The sequence below is a fragment of the Nipponia nippon genome, unplaced genomic scaffold, assembly GCF_047370975.1.
Source record: "Nipponia nippon isolate SJK-2023a ecotype South Korea unplaced genomic scaffold, ASM4737097v1 scaffold_4, whole genome shotgun sequence".
Lineage (NCBI taxonomy): Eukaryota > Metazoa > Chordata > Aves > Pelecaniformes > Threskiornithidae > Nipponia > Nipponia nippon.
Window position 1 is genome coordinate 37,343,286 of NW_028262358.1, and position 26,396 is coordinate 37,369,681.

General features: G+C 40.6%; 1 long non-coding RNA gene across 6 annotated transcripts in view; it reads right to left on the reverse strand.

The window, feature by feature from the left end:
- Nucleotides 1-26,396, reverse strand: part of LOC148053258 (uncharacterized) — a 37,551-nt gene that overhangs the window by 4,845 nt on the left and 6,310 nt on the right. Inside the window, exons 2-4 of one of the 6 annotated variants that reach the window (XR_015708596.1) lie at nt 13,552-13,674; nt 7,365-7,426; nt 2,239-2,403 (exon numbers count right to left, since the gene is read on the reverse strand). This is a non-coding gene — a long non-coding RNA (uncharacterized LOC148053258). Of the gene's footprint in view, nt 1-1,943; nt 2,404-7,364; nt 7,427-13,551; nt 13,675-26,396 lie in introns of those variants that run through there. The other 5 variants (XR_015708598.1, XR_015708597.1, XR_015708599.1 and 2 more) reach the window with 5 other exon arrangements.

A 26,396-nucleotide genomic window follows, 5' to 3' on the forward strand; every position in this document is an offset into this window, starting at 1 on the left:
AGCATTGCATGGCTACTTCAGAAATGTTGGTCCACACTAGACTCAAAAATAAAGTACGGCTTGCCTTGAAACAGGGCATGGTAGTTAAACCTCTAAGTGTGTTCTTAAAAAGTTAGATATGTGTGAATGAAATCATCCCCCACATTTGGAAAATTTCACTGACAAAGATTGCTCTCATGTAAACATCTGGGTCCACAAAAGTTTCTATCAGTTGCCCCAGACTATTCAAAGCTGAAGGAATCAAGGGAAGTTCTCATAGGAATGAATCCAGAAGTGAAGAACTGTCATTTATATGGGTCTTTCCCAGTCAGAATACAGGGAAACTGCAGTGTTCTCCTGCAGTGGTGGTATGACAGAGCTATATGGCCACCATAGGGAAGTACCACTACGTGCTTTCTCTGCTCTTACACTCTTCCCCAGGCCACCACTGCTGGTCTCTGTTGGAGATGAACTAGTGGGCCGAGGGGACCTTTGGTCTCACCAAGCTCAACTTATGTTCTCATTTCTAGTGCTCATTGAATAAATCCACAATCCAGGCAGGAGCACTTGGAGGCTCAAACTCTTGTTGCTACAGAGCTCTTATGCAGAAAGCAGCTGGGTTATACACACAGCACTGAAGCATGAGCCATAAACATCAGACTATCATTAGTCCATATCTGAGGGACCACTGGGACTGCAGGCCTGACAACACTGCCTGATTGGCCCTGTTTGTTATGTTCATTGTCATTCAGAGCTATTGTCAGTACAAGATAAATTCTTCTTGCAACAGTGCCCATCATGATAGATTTCGTGGCAGACTCCAGTGCTTTCTGTCCCTGTGCCTTAAAACACTCAGAGTGAGTCTTCATTCATCTTTATGGTAAACGATGAATCCAGCAGTTTTATGTTGAAACTTTGCTGCCTTTCTGTTTAAACTTTCAGAAATTGTGCATGAGTATTTGAACTGTGTCAAAAGCAAGGCAAACTCAGACTGTAAAACAGTCACGTCCTTGCACCAGCCCAATATATTCTTAAGATAAGGCTCTGCAGCTGGATCTGGTGAATCTTGGGCTGTGCCGTTAACTCAGTCCAGAGGGACAAACAGACTGCTCTAAAGATTATGCAGACATCCTCTAACTGGCTTTTTCACCTCTTACTAGTGAGAGTCAACCACAATATTACCAGGCTTTAGAGAAATTCAATGAAACAAAGTATTTTCTAGATGTAGTTTCAATCTTCTGGTTATAACTAGAAAAAGAATAGCTGAATAACTTTGGAACAGGAGAAAATAGCAGTATGCTCCTAAAGGAGGAGCTCTTCTTCAGCAGTCCTAGGGAGCAAACACCACCCTATTGTCTGCTTTTCCTTGCCCAATAGTTACAACATAATCCATACAATTTAATACTTTGCTGGATGTAAGTCTAGTACAAAACAAGTAAATATATGTTTCCTTGGCTTTGGATTAACTATGCTCCCTTACTGCATATGTGTTTGTATCTAGCGGCACGCATCTAAACTTGTGGTTAACAAATGTGCGGTAACTGTGCTAGATCCAGACTGCACTGTGTTAAGTAAAACTTAAGTCTCATAGCCAACAGCTACCAAATACCACAGTACTAATCTCTAAGAGCCTGTGACTCGATACAGAAGAATTTAATGAAAAAAAAATGCCGTGAGTTACTTGGTTTTTATTCCACCATGTTAGTTATAAGCTCAAAAAAAAAAAAGAATAAATCTCCTTTTTATTCTTTTTTTTAACTGTTCAGTATTTATGACAGATTGATTTTCTGTCACCATAGTAATCACTGGACAATTTGATGGCATTTAAAAAATATTAACATTTATCTGCATGTAATTGTTTATCTGGAAACCATAGGTATACAGAGAAAAAGGATCAACATATTTAGCTATTTATTTCAGCTTCTATGGATTTTTTTATTATTATAATTTTTTAAATTGGTGTAGGTGTATTGATATGTTACAGTCTCAGACAGTTCTTCACTTACACCCAGGTAGCTGAAGCTCTGTGTGCATTATTTTGTTTACTGTATCGTTAATACTGTTTTCATCTGTCCTACTTTATTAGGCCCAATTAACGTAATATATATGAACATCTGATATCAACCCAATATGGAATTTGGATCCAGATTCTGATGTGAACTTCTCCCAAGAGTGTAACTTATTCTAATAAAAACTGAATGGATTATAAGCAAGAAGAAATCAACATGACTCTCTTGGTATACCCCTGATGAATCTTGCCTTGGGGTTCAGGAAAATGCTTCAGAAATCGGACCAATTTTCTGGCTTTCTCATTTTATATCTTGCTGACAAATTCTGTCCCAGAGTGCCTGCATCTCATTGTCCATTTTTGTTCACTTCAGGGCATCCCATGTGCCGTATGTGTTGAATGATTCCATGGGTGAACTGAAGGATGAAATACAGAGAATGCCAATCATATTTTCAGATGACACAAAGCAAGGAGGGACTGCAAATTCATGGGAGAACGAGAATAAAATACGGTTTAATCATCATAAGTTGGAGAAATGGTCTGAAATCAATTAAACTGGATTCATTAAGGACACTAGCAAAGTGGCTCACATAGGAAATAACAATCAGAACAAAGATAATGAAATTAAATGCAACATGGAAAACTTTAGATTTAAAAGTAAGGAGAAAAATATGGGCTAAACCCTGAATAACATGTAATGGTTTCTTTGGATTTCATCCAGTTACTGCAAGAAAAAATCAAGCAATGGAGATTTCCAAAGGAAGTTGTGGACTCCCTAACATTGTCTAATACTATTTAAAATATGAAAGCACTTCTAGTTTTTAATCAAAATTTATTCTGGTGAGATCCCTGAGTACTTGTATAATGAAAAACTTTGGAAAAACCCTGAAAATATGTGCAAGAGTCCTTTCCATTCTTCTCCTTTTTTGAATCCTTTCAATAAACCCTTTTACATTGGAAGCCACATAATTAAATAGGAGCTAACTAACCCAAAATGTCTGCCTTTCATCCCAAAAGACATTTTATGACTGGGGAACACAAAGCCTAATTCTGTACAGTGTCAGCGTATTACAAGTAGCATTCTTCTTTCATCATTCACAGCCGCACAGGACTCCCTGTCAGTCCTGTGTTATAGTCCTTTCTCACTGGAATTATATCTATGAATTAATTGCATTGGAGGTCCCAATTAAGCTTTCTTGTACCACAAATACTAACTGGAGTGATATAAATAGAGAATGCTTTATACACATTAAAAAATGTTCATTAGAGCAATGAAATGTGTTGTAGGAGCAGATTTGCCTCAGGGGAGAGGCAGAAGGAAGGGTAATGGGGGATTTAGCCTTTCCATTAGCACTGCCCTGTGTACCCTGGGTATCACAGATCACACAGTGGAGTAAGAGCTGTGCGAATGCTGAACCTCCCTCTCTTCTTTTTCCTCTCATCATTTCAGGTTATGATTGATTTCATCTTTCCATTTCTTCTAGGGTTTTGACTACTATAAAAGCTATGGATGGCAGGAATGGGGGCCAATCCAGCCATCAATTGCCTGAAAATAAGCCTTTCTCTCAGAGAATTTGTTTGGAAAACTGAACAAGAAATTCTCATAATAAAATATTAAATTTAAAGTTCTAAAAAATTCATTAAGGTAGGTACTTCTTTTAATTATTTATTAGATTGCCTCAAATGTACAGCAAGGTTTTTATGGCAGAAGGCCTTTTGCCAAATCTAGCTGGAGAAGGCTGGAAAGCATAATATAGTGCTATTATAGAGCACTAATTACTTTTTTGAAGGTTATTGTATAACACGTTTGCATTTACTTCTTATGTGAGAGCACACCTATTGCTGTAAGGCCAAGATCACTAATTGTGGCATTTGGACATATTGCAGCAAAAACATCCTTAGATGTTCTGTCATAACTTTTTAAGGAGTCCTGAAAGCAAGAGCAGCACCCTTGCCCTGTCTGATTGAGGTAGGGGTAAGCCTTTCAGAAAACGTTTTTCTCAAGGGGGCACCAAGTAATGCTGAGCATGCTGAAGAACAGGCCAGATATGTCTGAAGTTCAGCTCCATTTTAGGTTGAAATTTTCTTTCTCAAGGTCAGAGCAAAGTGCCTCTGACCATCCAGAGCACCAAACCTTCTCCTGAAGCTAAGCCCCATGTCTTTAAAACATTGAGTAAGGACAGCTGGGAGCATCCAGTTCACACTGCTGTCAGGTGCTGGTGGGTACACTTAGCCTGAAAGTTGTTATATAAACCCAAGCTTCATTTGGTTTATGTTGTTTTTTAGGTTTTTTTCCTCAGTCTCTCCCTCAAGATATGTAACATGCACAGGAAAAAATATGATTTCTGAAGAGCAGTGATTAGAAACTGAGCTTTCTACTGTCTATGCACAAGGATTTTTCAGGGGAGACCTTCAGGAAATGGTGGTGTTAACTGAAACTAAAGAGGGCTTAACATTTAGGATGTACTGCTGCAAACATAACCAAAAAGTGGGGATAAATAATGGTATTATGCCACTGAAGGTAGAACTCCACATAGTCATCTTGACAAGGAAACTAGAGGCAGAGAAGAGGCCGGGTTATGTCCACAGGTGCTACAGTCCTGTGTAATGAAACATTTGGCTCTGAGCTGGTGTTGTTTGCAAACAGAAGGTCCTACTGGTGGAAAATATGGCACTTGCTGTGTCTGGTAGGATTCCTCTCTAAGCTAATCTTCAGTTGGCTTTTATGCGCTGTTGAAACTGGCCTATCACCTTGTTAGTGGGTATTATTGCTCCCTTAACAGATGGGAGTGAGTATAGGCATGCTGCTGAACCAACCTATGGATCTTTTTAATTATAATTGCAGGATCCTTTCTGTGCAGGGCATTCAAGCATAATGTTAAGGGGAGAATACATCATTACGACTCTAGCAACAGAGCTAGATTAACCTTGAAAAATCAACCAGGTTTCTAGAGGCGAGGAAAGAATGGACAAGGCTTCTTTAAAAAGGAATTACATTCAGCAGGTATGAACTGGGTTTCCTTTCTTCTACAGGACAAAACCATCAAAGTCTTTCCTGCAGCCTACCAAAGTTCAGCTGAATGGCTAAGACAGGTGTGGAAATAGGATGCACCAATTAGTGTAATTGGTCATGCACTATCAATCACCAGTTCTCTCTAAGCAGAGAAACTGGGTTTCACAAGGCTATTTCTGCAGTAAGGTGCTACTCAGGGTGAGTGATGTTGGTCCTTCATTGTGTTCTCAAACAGAAGAAGAGGGGGAAAAAAGAGTGAAGAAGATATTTAAAAAGTGAAGAGGTTTAAGGTACTGCTAGTACTGAAATGACTTTAGTTACTTTGATTTTGGTCCAGTATGGAGTTGTATTACATGTCCTATTTTCTGGGTTTTTTTTGGAGATGTCCCTTATTATACTTGTCTTAATTTTCTCATTCTCTTTTCAAGTCTTCCTGGTGACACCTTGCTACATACTTTTTCCTTGGAAGTACATGTTTTCCCCATGTTTTAAAGCATGTATAGTACTAAAGTGAACCAAATTACATTCAGCCTGGAGGCTGAAAGGATAGATGGGAGGAAAGTTAGTCATTTCCTTGGAAATGAGGTAGAAGATGAAGACAGGCAAAAAATAAGTAAAATAAAAAGTAAATTATATTTAGGCAAAGTTATATGGCTTTTAGTTGGCTTGTGGGAGGATTTATGAATGGACCAATCAGAGTTTGAAAATCAGACTTTAAAGCCAGCTTCAGAAGTTACTACATTTTTTCCCCCTTTGGAAATATCTCCCAGAAAAGAAAATATCTTTCATCTTCTCCTTTATATTTCCTTAAGGAAAGTTTGATTTGTTTAGGGAGAAAAACTACAGCTTTAGAACTAAATTTTAATTCTCAGCAGACTACTGAGCCAGGCTCTGTATGAAATCTGCCCTGAGAAGGACAAACCTGTGATTCAGAATCTCTTTCTTCTCCTTTCCTCTCCCGAGAGCAATATTAATTCACTGCTGACTGGTGCCCAAAGTCAGCTGGGATATCCCCCTCGCCATCGGTTACCTCAGCGCTAGCCAGCCCTGGGTGCCAGAGGTGGAGGGCTTTGGACCCCCATTCCTCAGGGAGCAGCATGAGTGAGCAGCCCTGCCAATGCCTGCCTGCAGCTCAGGGCTGGGCGATGTTGCCCGCTGCATCGGCAGCCCAGGAGCATGTTCGGTGCTTGGCAGAGGTTATCCCCCTGCCCTTCTCCTTGTTTTCAGTCCTGCTTTCCAAGTCACAAGCTGGACTTCACTGAGAGAGACAGAGAGAATAGAAAAAGTTTTAAAGGGAAACCAAAGATGGGCAAAGTAAGGCAAAGTACAGGTTTGGCAAATGAGTCTAATAAAAAGTACAGCTTCCACTAAACACCAGAAGGAAAGCAAAAGCACCTTTAAGCGTGCTGCAGTTAGAAGACATAAAAGCAGTTTAGTGGAACAAATCAAACCCCAGCAACTACTTACCCACCTATAAAGGCAGTAATAGAATAAGCAGTACCTGAAGGATTGCCTTTATTGTTTACGGAATACGGCATCTCTTGTTAAGGAGCACACAAACAACAGAAATACATTTACAGGGAAATAGTTAGGGCAGCCATCAGAGAAAAACAAATGTTCAGTTACCTACAAAAATATTTCATAGTCATTTCTAGTCAGGTAACTATTAAAAATAACTCTGTGGAAGTAAATTTCATAACAGTTATTAGCAAAGTAACTGGACTCTTCAGCATGTGATGGCTTTATGGACATAACATCTGAATTTGAAGGTATGTTCATAGAACTATGCAATTACTGAAAGTGGTAAACAGCTTTTAGAAGGCATCATCTTTATTCTCTATTGAAAGCATGAATGCAATGCAAAGTAAAACACTGAAATAAAAAGGAACAACAGACGGGGCTAATAATTATGCTGTTGCAGTCTTGAATACATAATTAAACTAAAGCAACTTCTGCAGAATTAAGTTTAGTTTTTTTACCCCATAAACCTTTTCCATTAAAGTTCCGTTGATGTCACACTTTTAATGCCAGGTCACAGACCAAAGGTGAATGTTTCTGGAAAAGTTTCTAGAAAATCAGGGAGTCTACTTGAGCTATTAAGCACCAAGCTATTTTTGCTTTGTGGAAAGTATTGTGGCCTGGGTTTGCTTTCCCAGAACTCAAACGCAGCTTGTTTTAACACTTCAAAGTTGTTATGCCGTTAATCTTCAATGAGGATGAGTACATGTGACACATTTGGAAAGATCCACACTAGAAATGAGAATGCGAGGCATGTATAAATTTGTTAACCTTTTAAGCTGCATCAGCTCACAGCAATGGATATTATAAGATGTGCCAAGTGTTCTTGAAGGTTATAATACTTGCCAGGTACAGTTGTATTCTTCATGCTTATCAGTCCATCTGCTGATCTCTACATCAGTTTTTACCTGCAGGCGAAAAGGGGATCTTGCAATTTGTCATGCTATTTAGATATCTTCTACAGGAAAGCCTGAGTTGGGTTTTTTAATCATACTGAAGTTTGCTCTTTTTGACACTACAAATGTGTAAATTCATGCTGGGGTAAATGCGAGTCACAGAAAAGCACGGTTCAACAGGCTGCTTCAGAAAAACAGTAGTCTTAGTCTGAGAAAGATGTGATATGGGGCATCTAGTATATGAGGTAGGAATTTTCTGGCTATGCCTTTTTGTCTGAAAATGTTGATTCACTGATATCAAACTAGTTGATGTCAAAAGATTATTTCACTTCATTTTTGCCTATTAAAAATGAAAATAAAAAGAAATTGATAAATCTAATATTTTCTACACAAAAATTTCCAGCTTGAATTGACATGTCATTTTTTAAAAAGTTTAAGCTAACAATGAAAACCAAAACTCAATCCACAAAGATTTTTGCCTCTAACTTATTTTCTGAGGCTTGGGCTTAGCTTGATGTTGGATGGAGACAGCTTTCTAAATCTCTCTTGCTCCTTCCCCCTGCTCCCCGCCCCCCCCCCCCCCCAGTGGGAAACCAATTTTTCATCAGCTGTAATTAAAATATTTTGTTCTTAATTAGGTGTGACATGACAAAGGATTTATCAAATATTAGGTTCTTGGACTGTAATGGAAGAATAGTAGATGAAACCATACAGATCTATACAGCTATCCGTAATTGTCTTTCTAACTACCTATCTCAGTTTGGAACTCAGAGCCTGAGAAGAGTGTTTTAACACTGAGCCTCACATTAAGAAATTAACAGAGAAAATCCAGGTTATTTTGAAAGGAGATCTTTAGGGTAAAAAACCAAAGGCAAGTAATTAGGAATTTACACTTTTTCCTAATTTTCCCCCCTTATACTAACCCATTTTTATTATTCAGGGTGCTTCAGTGCTTTTTCTGAAGGTACAGAAGACAGGAAGGTATTAATCTCTCTACTATGGCTGCCAACCTAACTACCAGCTATGGCTCCCCATGGATTTCTTTCCACTCTAAAGTCTCGCTTTCAGCACTTCAGGTGCAGTTTGCCCAGTTCTGTCCCAATTTACAAAGCCCTGCAGCCCCTCAGCCTCTATACCTCCACACCTTATCACGATATGCTCATATTCCTCCTAAAGCTCATCCCTGTTAGAGACCCTAGCCCCTGCCTGCTCAGCTCCCCATGTGTCCCACCTGCCAGCCAGTGCCAGGAGGCACACAGTGGGGCTGGCCCTGTGCAACCATGGGGGCTCCAGCTGCCACAGCGGGGGCTGAGGTGTCCCCGTGTTCCCCTCGCTTTGGACACTAGCGATGTGACCTGCCCAGGCTTTGGCACCTCTGCCAGGTCTTGCCAAAATTGCCCGAGTCTTACTGGGGGAAGGCAATGGAAAGCGAGTGAAGGTACCTCAGCAGTGAGATCGCTTGTGATTTGCTTCATTTGGCTAAACGTGAATATCACACGCAGCAAAGAATGTCTCTCATTTGGCAGGGAGGGAGGTCCCCTTCATGAAGTTTTCTCTGATACCAGGAGAGCCTGGGCCACTTAAGCAGCACTTTGTTGTTTCCTTAGACATCCTGTTTCTTTGCCATGCTCACACACTTGCTCACTGTCTGTGGCCGCACTGCTGGGAGGTCGTGCCAGTGCTGGCCCTCTCCAAAGCTGCTTCCCATTATTTCACTGCTTCTGGGCAAAAAATGTACTCAGAGCTTTTGTGTGTCCCCCAGGGGATCCTATCTTCCTCTCCCACCCCATAGCGTGGGAAAGGCCTGTGACTGAGGTGGCTGCACAAGCCCTGGCTTGCATGCCTGCCTTGCAGCGTTCCTTGGTCCAGGGCAGAGTACACAAGCCTGCCTGCATGCAGCTGTCGGAAAAATCTGAATCTGCAAGCCTTTGTCTGCAAGGCTTGGGAGCTGCAGGCGTCCCATCACTTTTGATCAGCCAGCCAGAGTTGTTTATTCATTCCTTTCTTACAGAGGGTTATGTCTACATGGTACTTCTCAAGTGGATGTGAGCTACATTTGCTCACTCGACAAGCTGACTTGCAGCATGCAAATATGACCAGTGGCATTCCCGGCCCAACTGAGGAGCTGGGTCATGGTCACCATGAAGACATTTGGCTCCTCACTGGGACTCTCCGTCACCCTCAGCGCCTTGTCCCTGTCTCTCTGCTCAGCTCTGAGTGTGGCCAGAGGCCACCCTGTCAGCCCTCATGTTGCCCTCTTGATCAGCTACCTTTCAGCAGAGCAGAGCAGAGCAGTGGTGCCCTGCAGCCGGGGCATTTGGGACAGCTGGAGCACAGCTCCAGTCAGCGGTGTAGTCTGGACTTGGGAAGTTGGTTTCAGTGATCTGGCTGGGCTCCTTATGCACAGGGGCTCTGCATCCATGGAAAAGTCTTTGAAAATCCAAGTACGTTACCCACATCTGCGTGCAGTTCTGGGTTGATATCACAGTGTCTAGCGTGATCACAATGGCTTTCAGGTGCCTCAAGCCCCTGTTTTAGCTTTATAATCAGAGTCTAGTCCTTGCAGAGTACCTCATGCTTAGATTTTGGGCCTGAGTCATCTTCAGATTCAAACTCCTCAAAGTTTGACCTATTTCTTTTCACATTCTTCATGATAATGTGATTCTGTGGATATGTATAATTTCTGCAGGCATCACTATGTTCTTTTAGAAACTAACAAATCTGCAAACACTATATGCTGAATAATGCCTTCTTTTATGCTACACTACTAGGAGGTTTAAAGTTGTCTGAAATGGTTTAAACCTTTGATACATTGTGTTACTCTAGAAAGAGAAGGAGATTGGCAGTTATTCATGATTTAATCTAATCCTCTTATGTTTTTTTCCATTTAACAATTGGATAGCACAGTTGAAAAAAAAATCTTTACTAAAATGTTCACTCCTTTTAAATCACTTTGCTGTTCCAAGTCATAAAACTCCTGCAAACTGTAATAAATTTCAGTTCCTCATAGTCAGTGGCACTGTATAGAGTGTAGTGTTAAAAAATGCAAAATAAGCAAATATTCAGCCAGCTAATAGTGCAGAAACTTTGGCTTTAAAAGTGACAGTAGAAGGAGCACTCATTTGCACTGATCCAGGCTAAAATGATCCTTTGTTCTTTAAAATTCTCCCTCCACCCCCCTGCCCTCAACCATCAACAATCTTCTGATACCCTAAAAACATGAAATGTGTTTTCCCTCTTTAATATTACATGAAGAGTGTATTCTAAAGGTCAGAAATTATTCTTTTATGGATAAGAATTCATTCTCTATGTGTCTTCATAATCTGCCTGATTTCACAGTGCTGGCATATCTTCATCAGAAAATACCTTCACCTGAGCTTTGTAGTTATTCTTCAGCTATGCCTTTTGAATGAGGTCTCAGCAGAAGAACAGGTATATATCCTTTTGTGAAGAGCTCCTTACCACCCCATGAAAAGACTTCTATCTGCTTTTATTTGAGAGACCAAGTCTTACAACAGCGACAACTGAGATGTTCAATTACTTGATGATCAAATCCAGTTGGCGGCCAGGCACAAGTGGTGCTCCCCAGGGCTCAGTGTTGGGGCCAGTCCTGTTCAATATCTTTATCAATGATCTGGACGAGGGGATTGAGTGCACCCTCAGGAAGTTTGCACACAACACCAAGTTGGGTGGAAGTGTCGATCTGCTGGAGGGTAGGAAGGCCCTACAGAGGGACCTGGACAAGCTGGATTGTTGGGCCAGGTCCAACTGTATGAGATTCAACAAGGCTCAGTGCCCGGTCCTGCACTTGGGTCACAACAACCCCATGCAATGCTACAGGCTAGGGGAGGAGTGGCCGGAAAGCTGCCTGGCAGAAAAGGACCTCGGGGTGTTGGTTGACAGCCGGCTGAACATGAGCCAAAAATGTGCCCGGGTGGCCAAGAAGGGCAATGGCATCCTGGCTTGTATCAGGAATAGTGTGGCCAGCAGGACCAGGGAGGTGATAGCGCCCCTGTACTCAGCACTGGTGAGGCCGCACCTCAAGTACTGTGTTCAGTTTTGGGCCCCTCACTACAAGAAGGACATTGAGGTGCTGGAGTGTGTCCAAAGAAGAGCAATGAAGCTGGTGAAGGGTCTAGAGAACAAGTCTTATGAGGAGCAGCTGAGGGAGCTGGGGTTATTTAGTCTGGAGAAGAGGAGGCTGAGGGGAGACCTTATCGCTCTCTATAACTACCTGAAAGGAGGTTGTAGTGAGGTGGGGGTTGGTCTCTTCTCCCTAGTAACAAGCGATAGGACGAGAGGAAATGGCCTCAAGCTGCACCAGGGGAAGTTTAGTTTGGATATTAGGAAAAACTTCTTCACCGAAAGGGTAGTCAAACATTGGAACAGACTGCCCAGGGAAGTGGTTGAGTCACCACCTCTGGAAGTATTTAAAAGATGGGTAGATGTGCTGCTTGAGGACACGGTTTAGTGGTGGACTTGGCAGTGCTATGTTAATGTTTGGACTCGATGATCTGAAGGGTCTTTTCCAACCTTAACGATTCTATGATTCTATGATCAGTTTACTTAATTTCTGACCTCTTTAGTGCTATTGAAGGAGAGGCATATTTCAGAAATGATGAAAACTGGGAGCCTAACAGGGCATGGGAAATGTACCCCCTCTAGGATCACTGAGGGTCTGGCTCACTTCAAGTCTAAAATACCTATTCCTTTTTATGGACACACTTGAGCATGGCAGTGAACCACAGAGGAGGTCGCCTTCAAAACTCAGACCCAGTTGGAATTGTGCCTGGGATGTGTTGCCTAAGGTTCAGCTGGAAAGCAGTACCAGAGAAGATTGTGTGTTTGATTCGAAGGGAATCCCTGCTGCTTTCAGCCTTTCATCAATATCATGAAGTCTTTGGTAATGACAAATGCTGTTTCTTTCAACATTATAATGATGGACATAAAATTATTCTAGGATGCAAACACAGTGTATTTGTTGACTAAAGTATGTATCTTAACCCTATCTTCTTGTTCAGATGGCCTGTGGTTGCTGCAGAATTTTAATGAGGAAAAGGCATTTTAAATCTGGTTTTGTTCTGCCCCAAGACACTATTATTCCTTTCTTATAAAACAGCAAAAGTTTCCCAGGAGAAGAAGCTGCAAAGTCATATATAAGTTGCAGACCCAGGATGTTAGTGAGAGTAGCTACCTTAGCTCCTTTGTCATTGAGAAGAACCTTTGAGGACTACATGTCTCATCAGGGCTTTATTCATGCCAGAGAGTAAATACACGAGGACCTACTCTGGTATGTCACGCAGCCTGAAGCTAAGTCAGAAACACCTTCAGGAGGAGGATACTTTCAGGACCTTTTCTTTTTTTACATAAATTTTTGTTCCTTTGTGAGCTGCAGTCTTTCGTTGTGTTTAAGCAGAGGGCAGTGCTCTGCAGTCCTGGTGCCCAGCTTCCCTGAGTAGGGAGGTAGCAGCTCTGTCCCACCTGCCTTCCTGGGCTTCCCCCTCCCTGGCCCCCTTGCCTTAGGGACCAGGACGTGGGGGAAGAGGAGCATGATGCTACTGGACATGGGATTTCAGATCATTCCTGAAATCACAGTTCAGGTACAGTCTTTGAAACTACACGCAACCCTCAGATCATCTCATTGCTGTGAATTTAGAAGGAATACCAAAAGCAGCATGCATTAAAAGCTTGAGTTTAGTTAATATCTCTCTCGTAAAAATCTAGGCAGGCTACTGAAGTTCATTGTATCTGTGCTTCCACTTTCTACTGATGTATCCAGAGAAACCTTTTGAATGTATTGCAGAATAAATATAACTATTGGAAAAAAGCATATATTATTATGTTGGTTAAAGCTTAGTATCTAGTCCATATACCGCCAGAACAAAATGCTTTTTAAATTTGCTCTCCACAGAAATTCCAGAGGCAGGTGCAACTAAGACAAGCATGGGACTCTGCTCTAATTAGCAGAGTAATTAGGGATATGGGACTTGTGAAAGTCATATAAGCTATAAACATACAAGAACATTAGTTAATACTAATTGAGACATTCTTGAAGGATACAAATGAAGGTTGTTGAGATACCTAGCAGAGATCAAGCTCTCCATTTAAAAAATATGGAAATCATAAAAAGACATGACCTTGGAGAAGATGTGACCACTCTGCCTTTTCAGGTGACCCAATTTCAATAACCTCTGTCCACAAAAGCTGTCAGTCGTTACCACGACCTTCTGCAGAAAGAGACAGGGAGAACTCTGACCAGTCTAAAATTGAACAGGATAGGAAATGTATGAATAAAATTGATAGAAACTTTTTGAGCCTAGTTCTTCAGGCTAAGCATCCAACTCTGTTTGTTCCTTACTCTGTCATGTTATTGTTTTGTATTTAATGAAAATGCATTGTATTAACATACATAACACAATGTGTAATTCTTAATGGAAAAACAAACAGGAACCAATCTGAAATGGTTTACATACAATTTGGCAATGCTTTATTTTCATTCCTTAAAAGTGTTTTGAATTTGTTTCTCTTGGGCAAAACATTATTTTGACTGCATAACTGCTAAGTGTTTATCAGTAATAAAATAAACAGCACAGGTGATTGAATGGGTTTATCTTACAATAATGGATAAAATTCTGCACTTATGGAAAAGGCCCCTTTTCTCTCCCTGCCTTGGGTTAATCTGAATTTCCATTTTCCTGCAGCGCAACAGTGCAGTTAGAGCGCTATTCTACATGTGGTACTGAGGGCTGATTCAAATGCTCTTCTCTCCAACCTGTTCCAGCTGCTGACCACAATACCAAAACAGCCTCCCACTCATCCACACCACCCTGTTGTTCCTTTCCCCTCAAGCTGATTAAAAGAGTTCTTCAATACTTGCTCATCAAAATGCCCACTGACTCCAGCTGGTGCTTTCTGTTTATACAAAGAGTCTGAGGTCATGCCACAGAGCTCCAGCATCCTGAAACACTATTAAAAGAGTACGCTAATTGCTGAGAGAACACATGCCATTAGACTTTGTAAAGTATGACAACAAATTGTCAAGCAAAATGGGCCAAAATTGTTCATTTTTTAATGGGATGGTGAGGACAGGAATTTTGTAGCTTAGTGATTATGGTTATGTAAATAATTAGAATTGCAAAGGCTCCCCCTCATCCTTTCAAAGGACTGTACCACTTTAACTGCTCCCCTTTTTTCTTCTATATATTTCTTCATTTTGCCAGAAAAGGTAACATCGTTGAAAGTCAACACTTTGCAGCTTCTTAGTACTCAAATAAGGAAAGACAAAATTCAGGATCCCTTAGTTTTGCCTGGTGCAATTCAGAAGTTGACATTGCATCAGATGGTGCCATGAGAAAGCCAAGGAACATGGCAAAAATACGAACAGGCACAGTTTACAGTATTTCTAGTGGCTTTCTCACGTGTGTAGTCATGTGAAAATCTTACACAATTGTGGGCTGATTCCTTGGGGAATATTTGGTCAGTAGTGCCTATCAGGTAGGAACTTAATAAGTGTGAGTGTTTTTGAATGCTTGGAAAAGATATGAATGTTTTGTTCAGATGCTATAGCATTAATTACACTTCCTAGCAATACCCGTAGTATTGGTTGGACTTGATGATCTTAAAAGTCTTTCCCAAGCTAAATGATTCTATGATCTTATTTGTGAATTTGCAAAATCTTAACATTAGCCTGCATAATTTGGACAAAAACACCTAAACCAAAACTGTCTGAGGTAGGAGATTGGTGTTTTGCACATAGCATACAGCGGGGGGGAAAGATTGAGCATAAAATATCGCTGTCAGGTACTTCATAAATAATCCCTGGTATCTCACATGTTTGCTTGTAATGTACTTACTACTACTAAGTTTGGTTCCTGAGGGCGTATTAAAGACAAATAAGGAAGGGAGAATATGCTAGATGGTGGATTCATGCTAGAAAAAAATCCCATTAAATGAAAATGGCTATTTCTGAGTGTAACCATGATAAAGGACCTTGAGAAAGCTTGTATGATGCCATATGGCTCTGACTCTGGAGACGCCAGGCAGTCATTGAAGAGCAATCCTATTACATGGGTATAGCACCCAGTTCCTCCCCGTGCAGCCCTATGTATCACCAAAGGGAACTTGGAAGAGGTAATAATGACTTTTCCAATGCATTTGTTTTCCTGGGGGGAGGATGGAAACGCTGCCAGGCAGGCTGGGTATTGTGTCCCAGTCACGTGGAGCGGGGAAATGGTACCCAGCTGGGCACTTGCAGAGACTGTGAGCTGTGTTCTTGGGCTGAAACACTACCATATTTACCTTGCCCATAGTAACATTACAGCAGTGTAAATCATGTGGGAATGTAGCCCAGAATTATTGTTTCATTTCAGAGGTTTAAGCGCTGGCTCTTTTAGTGGACTTTCCCCACGAGAAATTTAGCAGATAACTTCAGTCCAAACCCTTGTATTTAAATGTAGATGAGCTAAACATGTGTGTGTGTGTGTGCGCGCGCGCATAAGTGTGCAATCAAGATTATTCACATCTTATTAAAGGTAATAATTTCTTGCTTTTTAAATTGTAAACTTCATTAAATCCTGGGTGCGGTTTCTATAAGAACTAGGTGACCAACTACATTAATAGTCTCTGGGGACAGCTTCAGAGCACAGTGTAGTTGGAGATGTATTTGTGCAGAATATTCAACCCACATCTGCAAATCAAAAACACATTTGCAAAATCTGAAGTGAGAGTAATTCACTATTTGAAAAATGGGCTAAATCTCTAAGATTATTTATTTGCAACTTGAAATTAAATCTGCTGTAGATGGTATTCATTTAACATGGATGAAATTATTGATTCAAATAGCAAGGAGAAGAAAAATCAAGTCAGATAAACTGCTTTATTGCTCTGGAGGAGAGAAAGGTGAAGCTGAATACCATTAAAGTAATTTTCTTTTTAAAGATGTGTAATAGCCTGCACTGGGTGCTCTCTAAGTTTCGTTTGTGGAGAACCACTTTACAGGAGGGACAGCAGACTACAGGCTGCAAAGCAAAATGTATCTGAGCCGGGGAGTAGCCTGCCCCAGCATGAGGAGCTTTGGGGGTCCCAGGCTGACACCCATGGAGGGGGCACATGGCTAGAAGTGGCTCTGCAGCCACTGTCTCCTTATCCATCAGCAATTTCTGTAAGGAACACCCATGATTAAAATCTTTTACAGGCTACCCAGAAAGGCACTGTGGGTCTCGAGTAACCTGACTGCAGGGCTGTGTGGTATACAGCTTGTCTATTACTTCAGTCATGTGTTTAGAAGCAAGCTGTGATTCAGAGGGGCTTTTCTTTTTTGGGTGTTCACTCTGTCAAAATCAAGACATCATGAGCAAAAGGTGGCATGTGAAAACTGTGGTCTTAAAATCAGACAGCAAGAATTGCTTCAAGCCTGTTGTGGAAATTGTCAACCCCACTACTCTGTTTTTCTTCCAGGCACAGGTACTTGCTGACCCCAAAGGCAGTGCCAGAAAGCACAAGTACGTATTCCCGTGTAATTCTCAAATGTTTCCCATTGTGAGCTACCTTTTCATTCCAGTGAGAATTATATGACTAAATCCTAAGCAGTTGCATTTCTATCAAAATGTTTTTCGTATCTTTTAAATGTTGCCAGGTTGGCAAAATCTGTGATTGGTGGCACAAATATATGCCTTGAAAAGAATAAACATGTTTTTTGGAGAAACAGCATGGTAAGTCAGGCTTCTCTACAGTGTGTTCTATAGCACAATCACTGACTTCATGTTTCTGTAGGATTTCCAGGGATTAAAAACCAAATTTAATTTTAGTTTGGCACCAATGAACTCCTGTACCAGACATCATACAAGCAGTGATTATGAAAACAAATGAAGCTCTATGGTTAAATGGAGATTGAGTAATACATTTAAGGGACAGAAATTTGTACAGGCTGCTATACATATGTGTTTCCTTGGGTAGGTGCCTGAGATATATTAATGGGTGATTGTTAAAATCAGGGAGTCTGGAAACTTCTCTGATCTTCAAAATAAAAACAACAAAATGCATCAGAAAACAAAAAAATAAGGTAATTCATACATTGAGGAAGGGAAAGGGATAAGCAGTACATTGTTTGTGGATTTCCAGTGCAAATAGGTCAGCTTTTCTTTCTCTTGCAGCCCTCCCTTCTTCCTTTCACTTCTAAGTGACTTGAAAGGCCTGTTTACGACCACTGCATTGATTTCCTTTCCTCTGACTCATTGCAATCTGGCTCCAGTCCTCCCCATTGAAACTAATTCACCAAAGTCTCAAATGACCTCTTTCTGGCTAACACGGGCATCTCTGTGTCCTCTTTGACCTTTCTGTCTAATCTGATACCCTTGATCACTCTTTTCTTGCTCGGCTTTTGTGGCAGTACCCCCTTGTGGCTCTCCGTCTACCTTCTTTATTGCTCTTTCAGCATCTTTTAGAGCAGCTCCTTCTCCCTTCTCCATGTGACTCTCTCAAAGTCACTAGAGTCCTGTTTTCTCATTGTACGCTTTTTTCTCTTGTTTTCTGCTATTATTGCTGGGCTGAATATTTTCACCTCCCTGTCCTGTCTGTTTCTGTTCCATTCTGTGAGTTGAATTGACAGTTTGGTGTATTCAGGGTGATTGCTTGTCACCCGAAGCTAAAAAGATCACAGGTAATTCTTTAATTTGAACCTGCCACTCTTCCTCCTCTGTCCATTGCTGTTGACAGCTTCACCATTCCCCTTCAGCTCTCAATATCAGGGTCAGTTTTGACATTCCCTTGCACGTTCCTATGTGCTTAGATAATCATGGCAGTCTTGCTGCAAGGCCTGCAGGAATTAGGGGAATCTTTCTGGTACAGTCACAGAAGTCTAGGCAAAGCTCCAAATAGAATCTTCCCCCCATCTTTAAAAAATCCTACCCTGCATTTCCTCTCCATACCTTGGCCACCTATGTGGCAATTTTTTCTTCTCTGGGTGATGCTCTTCAAGTATCTAATACTTCTCCAGAGCATCTCTCTGATATTCCCTTATCAGTCTTCTCTTTCTGGGTTGCCCCGGGTTATGCCCTGCCAGCTGATAGACCAGTTTTTCAATCGCTGTAGTGCCATGGACTTCACACTTCAAATCAGTTAAGCTAAATTTCTGGTTCTTGTCATCCTTTGAAACCTGACATTACATTTTTCTGTGCCCTTTGCCCTGTCAGAATTGGTAGGCTGTATGTCCTGTCAGTGTCTTTCACAGCTTGGCCTGGTGTCACAGAATGTCAGTTGTACTCCCTTTTATACAGAAACTCCCTAAACCCCCTCTTCTTGCATCAGATGAACAGTTACCAGGGAGGAAGCAAGTCTCCAAAGGGGTCTTCCTCTGAGGACTCCACTATAAGCCTTTCGGGCCAGACAACTTTACATAGCAGATAATCATACAGAATAAGGATGGCTCTGAGCTCTGCAGTTCAGGTTTTAATCTAGCTGCAGATCTCAACAATCCTTGAATTCAAAGGTGGTTTTAATTGTCTGGACCTCCCTGAAGTGAGTGGTCATGTATTTAAGATAGTGACTCACGCCCCAAACTGGTGTAAGTATTTGTTATCCTTTCTACACACAAGTCAATAGTTTTGATTAAAATAAATACCGTATGTGAAAATTTTAGCACATCCCAGAGCTAAAAAGTATATCTTTCAAAAATGTGCCTGTTCAGATTTTTGTGTCCAATTTTAGAGCAAATTAAAGACTCTACACTAAATTTACTTTGAAGTACCTGAAAAAGACCTCCAAGACAAATGCTCCTCAGAGTCTTTTGGCTTGCATTTACAGCACTGGAAGGCAAAGTAAAGACTCTTTCTTCTAACAACTGGGTGCAAATAAATCACTGGATATTTAAAAGATCAACCCTTAGGATCAATATAATTAGTACCTTTCTGTAACAGAATTCACTCCATGGTGACTTTCCCTCTGGTAGATATACATCCACTTTTTTGCCTGTGGTTACCCACACCTTAGCAATTTTTGTTTCCAAAAGGTGCCCGCTGAATTCTCATAGAGAAATTCATCAGCTGAACTATGATCTCATTTCCCTTGGCATGCCACACCACCAGACACAGCGTGTTTTCATTGCTGCAACCTAATTCCCCAAAGTTCAGCAGCTGGGAGATGCTGCCAGGAAAAATGTGACAACCATAGCATAATTTACCAAAAGCCAGCAGTGACATGAGTATTGAAATATACCACCTAGGTTAACTGATACCATACAGCCCTGTTCTAAGGGAAACATCTTTTTATATGAATCACATTAGCCTTTTTGGGTTTTTTGTCGTAATTTGCTCTAAAGTTTGACAGTTTCCAGAAACATGTATGAATATGCAAGAGGCAGAAGAAAAAGAAATCAATGGATGACATTTCTCACAGATCCTGTGATGCATTTTCATAGATTTTTCCCAAGATGCAGACATATTTGTGTTAAAGATTTCAGTGACATACACTGAAAGACCCAATATATCCTAAGCAGTGCTTTGTTCAAACCAGAAGTGATTTATTGTTTTGTGCTTGAGTTAACAAAAATCAGAAATTAACAAGCAGAAGAGAAAGAATTCAATTCATAAGAGGAAAACCAATAACTGTCATATATTATACCTATACGGAAAAAAAAAAAAAGAGACACAGGTTCAAAAATTTCCTAAGTAATGATATAGCATATATTTAAGGCTGGACATATGCGTTAGTATTTGTAGGACTAGAGCCCCAGCCTCTTAGAAATAAACTCTAGTATTAAAAAAAAAAAGAAGGGATGAATCTGCAAATGCATGTAGATATCTAGATGACAATAAGAAGCAGCAAGAAGTAGGTTTTAATCTTCATTTGTCATTATTATAAATTTTACTTCTTAATTTTACTTCTTGCCTTCATCTTTTCTGACATATATAGATAGAAAATTAGATACACCCTCCTAGGAAATTGGGAATAGTATAGTATTGACATCATTGCTCTCAAACACATCCTTCTAGGAGATAATCACTGTGTGGGAGCACTCTCAGAGCTGCAGTGCATAACAGAAGTTGTCAGGGTCACTGGGACATTGCTTCCCTCTTTCTTGTGAGCCTGCAAAGCCTAAGCTTGTGATGGATATTTTCCTGTCCTCCAGCTTAGTAGTCACAATCAACAAGTAGGCAAGAGTGAGAAAGAGCATCAGCTGAAAACAGCAGTGGCAACTGGCTGGCATCCTCTCCTCTGCCTTTTGCACACTGGACAAAAGCAGAATGGCTTCCCAGGTAAGATCAGATAAAATAGCAGTAGGTTGTAATTGCTTCAAAAGGTACTAACACTGGTGAAAAGAAAAAAAAAAAAAACCAGAGTTACTATCCTTTATGGTATAGCCTATTGAACAAATTTCTTTTTGAATCAGTAACCCAATCTATACTTCATGCATTCTCCTGGACTTCTCTAGGTTTTGCTTACACAAACACTACAGCTCTTTCACTACACAGCAGCAAAAATTGTTTATGACAGCATCATAACTTTCAAGACTGATTACTTTTAACTAATATAGTCATGCAGAAAATCACTGCATTGAAAAGGTCTGCCTGGTTAAGGACATTAATATCTGTCTGATCCACAGCATGGCCTTATCCCTGCTGTCTCCACTGGCTGCCTCTGAATACCTTTGTATACAGAAAACTCCCACACCTGCCTTCAGAGCCCTGAAGCATGCAGGGCATCCAGAGGCACTTCCAGGGCACCCAAAGGATGGGCTGATTCTGAATAATCTTGACCTTAGCCCTGCAGATGTGATGCTTGTGGGAGTTACCAACTAACAAAGCAGATGGGTATGAACTGACACTCTCTTATTTTGCCTGTCATCAGTCTGGGAAGTGGTAGTGCAACACAGTGGCAGCTCCTGGGCAAGAATCTGCAAAGATGAAGATTCAGAACTCGTGGTCTCAAAAGGTAACTCTCCCTGTTTATGGTTTCTTTGTCTCTCTGTCCTCCTCCTGTGCATTTTATTAGCCCTTCTGGGCTGCCAGCAGCTTCTAGCAAGGATGAGGAGACAAGGATGCCAGGTTCCCCAGAGAAAGTGCTAAATGTATATATAGTTGCCCAGGTTGGGAGATTGCTGGGTTAAGAGCAGGTGGCTGGAAGGAGTGGAGACTAGTGAAGGACAGAGGGAAGAGGAAAGGACAAACCGTCTGAGGGATGACTTATTACAACTCTGTTTATCTTTCTCCTGAATCTTCACCTTCCACACAGAAAGAGGGTAAAGGGATTAAGTCTGTATGAGATGTTAAACTGAGAGTTGTTGTAAATACAGAAATAAATAAGAAAAGTGAGAAAACAGTTTTTCTGTACTGAACTTGCAACCTTTGTGCTTCTCTGTAAGTTGCAACTGAATAATAGTTACTGTGGAACAGCCTTGCATAATAATATCCAGCAGGAGGAAAAGCATCATAATAAAATCACCATTATTATTCATAGAGCTGTCATGAACAGTCTGCTTACTCTACACAATTCACCAAAGAAATACTGGTTTGCCATAGACTGAACTGTGTTTTAAAACAGCAAAGTGCCATTCAGTGCCCTGCGCTTTCAACCATGATGTACGTGCATGCATAGCAGGGAACTCTCAAATTATACTGTTTTGAAAGACAGTTGAGAGAGTGAGAGAGACCAATGGCATTACAATTTTTGCAAGACTGTACTTTTTCCCACACTGAAAAACATCACTAGATGTGTTTGTGTCCACTGAGCATGCAATCTTTGCTCTGGAATCACTTTTTGATATTCAGCCTCATTAGAAGTAGACAGGAATTTCCTGACAACCATTTTTCATTGCAAAAATGCAGATTCATTGAAGCCCTTTGCAAGAATGGGCCACATTAGCTGGATCTTTCATCAGGAAAGATGAGACCATGGCAGGGTTGCACAACAGGGGTCTGCCCAAGGGGATGCCATAGTCCCTTGTGGGGAGACTATCAGAGCCCTGCTGAAACCCAGGTGCCCCTGGCAGACTAACACCCACAATCTCTCCCTGCCCCAGCTGGTAGGCTTCTCTGTGGATACTATTCCTGTTCAATTTTTACATAGCTGAAGAAACAGCTGAGTGTGATAACATACCCATTCCAATTCTCCTTCGGTTGCAAAACGGATCACACTAACTCACTCAGTAGTCAGGGATTCTCTGCACTACCGAAATGAGGGTTGGCTTCATGTTGTAGATTATTCTGTGGGTCAGAAACCTGGTATGTTTGAAGTGACTGATTATACCATTATCTTCATTAGAAGCTGGATTGGCTCAGAGTAAATAAATGGGAAATTCATACAAGATAACTAAGGAAATATCAAAGAAAGAAGGATGGAAATCTTTTTACATTGAGGAGATATGTTCAATATTAGTAATACACGGAGTCAGAAACATGACCCACAATTCTTACATAAAAAAAGAGAATGTGTTGTCCACAGGCTATCCTCTACATGTTGATTTAGGAGACCCTAAAGACAACCATCTGTCTGCATAGCTTAAACCAACCAGCAGACACCAAAGGCCAACTAAACTTTACCAAGGGCCAGAAATTCAAGCAATACTAGAGAATGCTGGTGAGTTACTACCTACACAAAAATATTCCCACCTACTATGAAATTAATTTTAAAAATGTGCAGTTGTATGGAAATATTCAGTGGAAAAAAAAAAAAAAAAAACAAAACAACTTTGCTGGAGAGTCCTTCGAGACAAACATGCATCACCACCCTCCCATGGTTTTTGCCTCAGTGTACCAAGCCAGGCAGAAACTGGAGTTTGGGGCCCGCAGTGCAGTGGCTCTTGGAGGAGAAACCAGTGGTGGGAGCAGCACCTTTCTGCAGTGAAAGCTATTCATTCCCAGGTGGGGTACGTGTACCCCACATTCCTGCATGGCCGCAGAGTTGAAGAGCTAGGCACCTGTTTCCTGCAGAGAACAGCTGTCCTGAGTATTTCTCTCCTTGATTCAGACTCTGAGTCTCTCTCATTTTATATACAAACCCTCTGCTCTCTCTTCTGTACAGCAAAGTCATGTCAGTTGAACACTCAGGAATTTACCCTTCCATTGTACAAGCATTTTTTTAATACATAATATTCTTTCTTCTGTGCATTTGCAAGTTAACTATTTTGATAGGCTATGCTTGTCATTCATAATATCAGTTTCTGTACTTTTCTTACCTATAGCCGAATATATTTATTATTTCTTTTTTTTCACCCCAGTTTTAGCATCATTGCAAGATGATTCCAGTGAACATAATTATTTCCATGCCCTCAAGATAAGGGTCTCATTACACTAATTAATTTACAGATACAGTGTGAAATGAAGAGTTTTCAAAAGCAAGATGGGAAATATTGTGAGGAAAAAAGAATGTTATGTAAATTTTATAGATGAGCACAGCCACAGAGGGTATAGCTACAAAGCTTTTGTGGCTTCATACCCATTTAGACTGAAATCCAAATTACCCAGAGGCAGCTGTGTCCGTATTGTCTGTAGGAATCAAGTTGGACTATAAGCTACCACACTGCTTCTGTGTTTTTCTCCTTGGAAAACCAGTTGGTTCGCTCCAAACTAGTCAGAACATGAGTCATCTGAAGACAATGACTGACTGGGGATCTTGGAATCATAGGTGGAGCTACAACCATGACAATATGGGTGTAACTGGAGACCAATTAACTTGCAGACATATTCAACTGCAAAACTCAAGGATGTTTTGTGTCTGTGCTCAAAATACATTTGCATGAACTTGATAATGAATAGATCAGTTTCACTCAGCCTTAATATATACATTTAAAATGCAGTGGGTTACTCTCTTATTGTTGATGAATTTAAAAACTGCAGAATATGCTAAAATATTGAAAACTTTCCCTCTGAGCCTTCATAAAGCATACTTTCTGAATCATATCAATGATACTTCACGGTAGATATTTGTGTTACTACACACAAAAAGAAGAATATATACTAGTAACTGAAAGCTAGTGCAGTACTAAAAAGAGCCAAGAAAAACAACACACGAACAATAGTGGCTGAGAGACTGGAGAGGAGAGAATATGATGGATACTGACGCTTATGAGTGTTTTCAACTAGCAGTGACTGGGTCTGACAATGCAACTGTCCTGTGAACAGTGCAGCTAATTATAATATATTTCCAAAGGTCTTTCCCAAGGAACTAGATGTCCTTGAAACATATGAAAAAAGAAATTGAATACGTGGGTCAGCACTAGAAGCAAGCTGTCAGCATAAGGAGCTATCTATGCCGTACAGTGGGTGTCAACAACATAATATTTAGGATTTCAGCTGTGCAATTGTGACAAAGGCTGTGGTAAAAAAATATTACTGCCTTGTGCCCATCTGGGAGGAGGATGCTAAGACACCCCTTGCTGGGCAGTGGGGAGCCAGGGTCTGCGGAGGTGGTGGCGAACGGTGCAACCTGTCTGCCCTCCACCCAGCACAGAGCAGGCAGTAAGGAAGGACGGGGGACCTGTCTGCCTCTGACACCATCTACAGACAGCAAGACAGAAGAGAAAGGATCCTCCTGCCATAATGTGCATGAAAAAGGGTGGGTGGATCTTGTTCTCAGGTTTTAAATATTTTGTGGCTAAAGCTATGGAGTGCTTCTCACCAGCTGTCCTTCCACTTTGCAGCTCCTTCACAGGCTGATACTTGAAGGTGTTTAAATATGTAACTTAGCACCTAAATACCCAGACCTCTTTTGTGTCTTCCATTCTTCATCTATAAAACAATGATGATAATATTTTTTCCGTCTTCTGCTTATCTTGCCAATACAGATTATAACAGTTTGAAAAGATCCTGCCTCTTATCAGGTGTTTAGAGAGAAAATAATATGATGGATTCCCAGGCTTGTCTAGGAACTACAGACATTGTTGTGACAGAAGTAATAACAAAGCTAAGGGGAAGGAAAACAGGACATTTACAAGAGAATAGTTTAATCAGAAATAAGAAGGGTTAGGGGCGTGACTGTAAAAAAACCTCACTTACAATTACGTAAAAAAATTCCCACCGAGAATATTAAAAGAAGATGGAAAGTGAGTGGACACTCTCTTATATGAACTAGTTTGGTTGATAAAAGGATAGAAAAAATGTCAGTTAACACATCTAAAAAACAAAGAAAAATTGAAGGAGATACACAAATGGTTGACACACTGCAAGGCTTTTAAAAAGAACACTTTACTCACAGAATTAACACACAAGAAGTAACTTGCACAAAGATGCATATTTAGCAGATTTTCTTTTTTATTTTATTCACTGTTTGGTCAGTTGAAGGCCTGAAGGCAATAAATTCCACTTGTACAGAATTCAACAGTGATAAATAGTTTGGAAATCACTGAAGCCCTAGTTGTGCTTCAGGCATTTGCATTTAGATGTTTCAAGTTTACAGCACAGTCTATTTGTTCTGTGCAAGAAAGTGGGTGATGACACCACGAGGATGTTTTCTATGAAACTAGGTGAAAGCTGTTTCCCTGAGCATTATGCATCCATCAGTACTGTTATTAATCCTTATTGCATTTTCCTCATTATCATATTTTTCAATTTATAAAAATGTATAGAAGAATATGATGTAAGACAACCTGCTAATAAATTTACTACACATCCACCTTCATACAATACCTATGAAAATGTGGAGGCTTTTTTTTTTTGGCGAGATAGATTGCAAAGAGGGCTTTGTGAATGAATTTCTTTTTGAAACTAGGAAGTGCCTTAAATTAAACATATATTTTCAGATTCAGATAAGGTACTTGGAAGTTAGATGTAAAAGATATGCCATAGGAAATAAGTGGTATGGATAATGTAATAAACCACGAAAATAAACCATAAACAATTTGTATATTTACCATGTAACTGGTAATACATTATAGCATTGCAATTTAGAGTTTATATATTAGCTGCCATGCCACAGCAACTGTTACAAGAAGGGATAAAATGGTAAACAGCAGACTGTTGGCTACTAGCCTTTATTTCTTCTAATTTCTTAT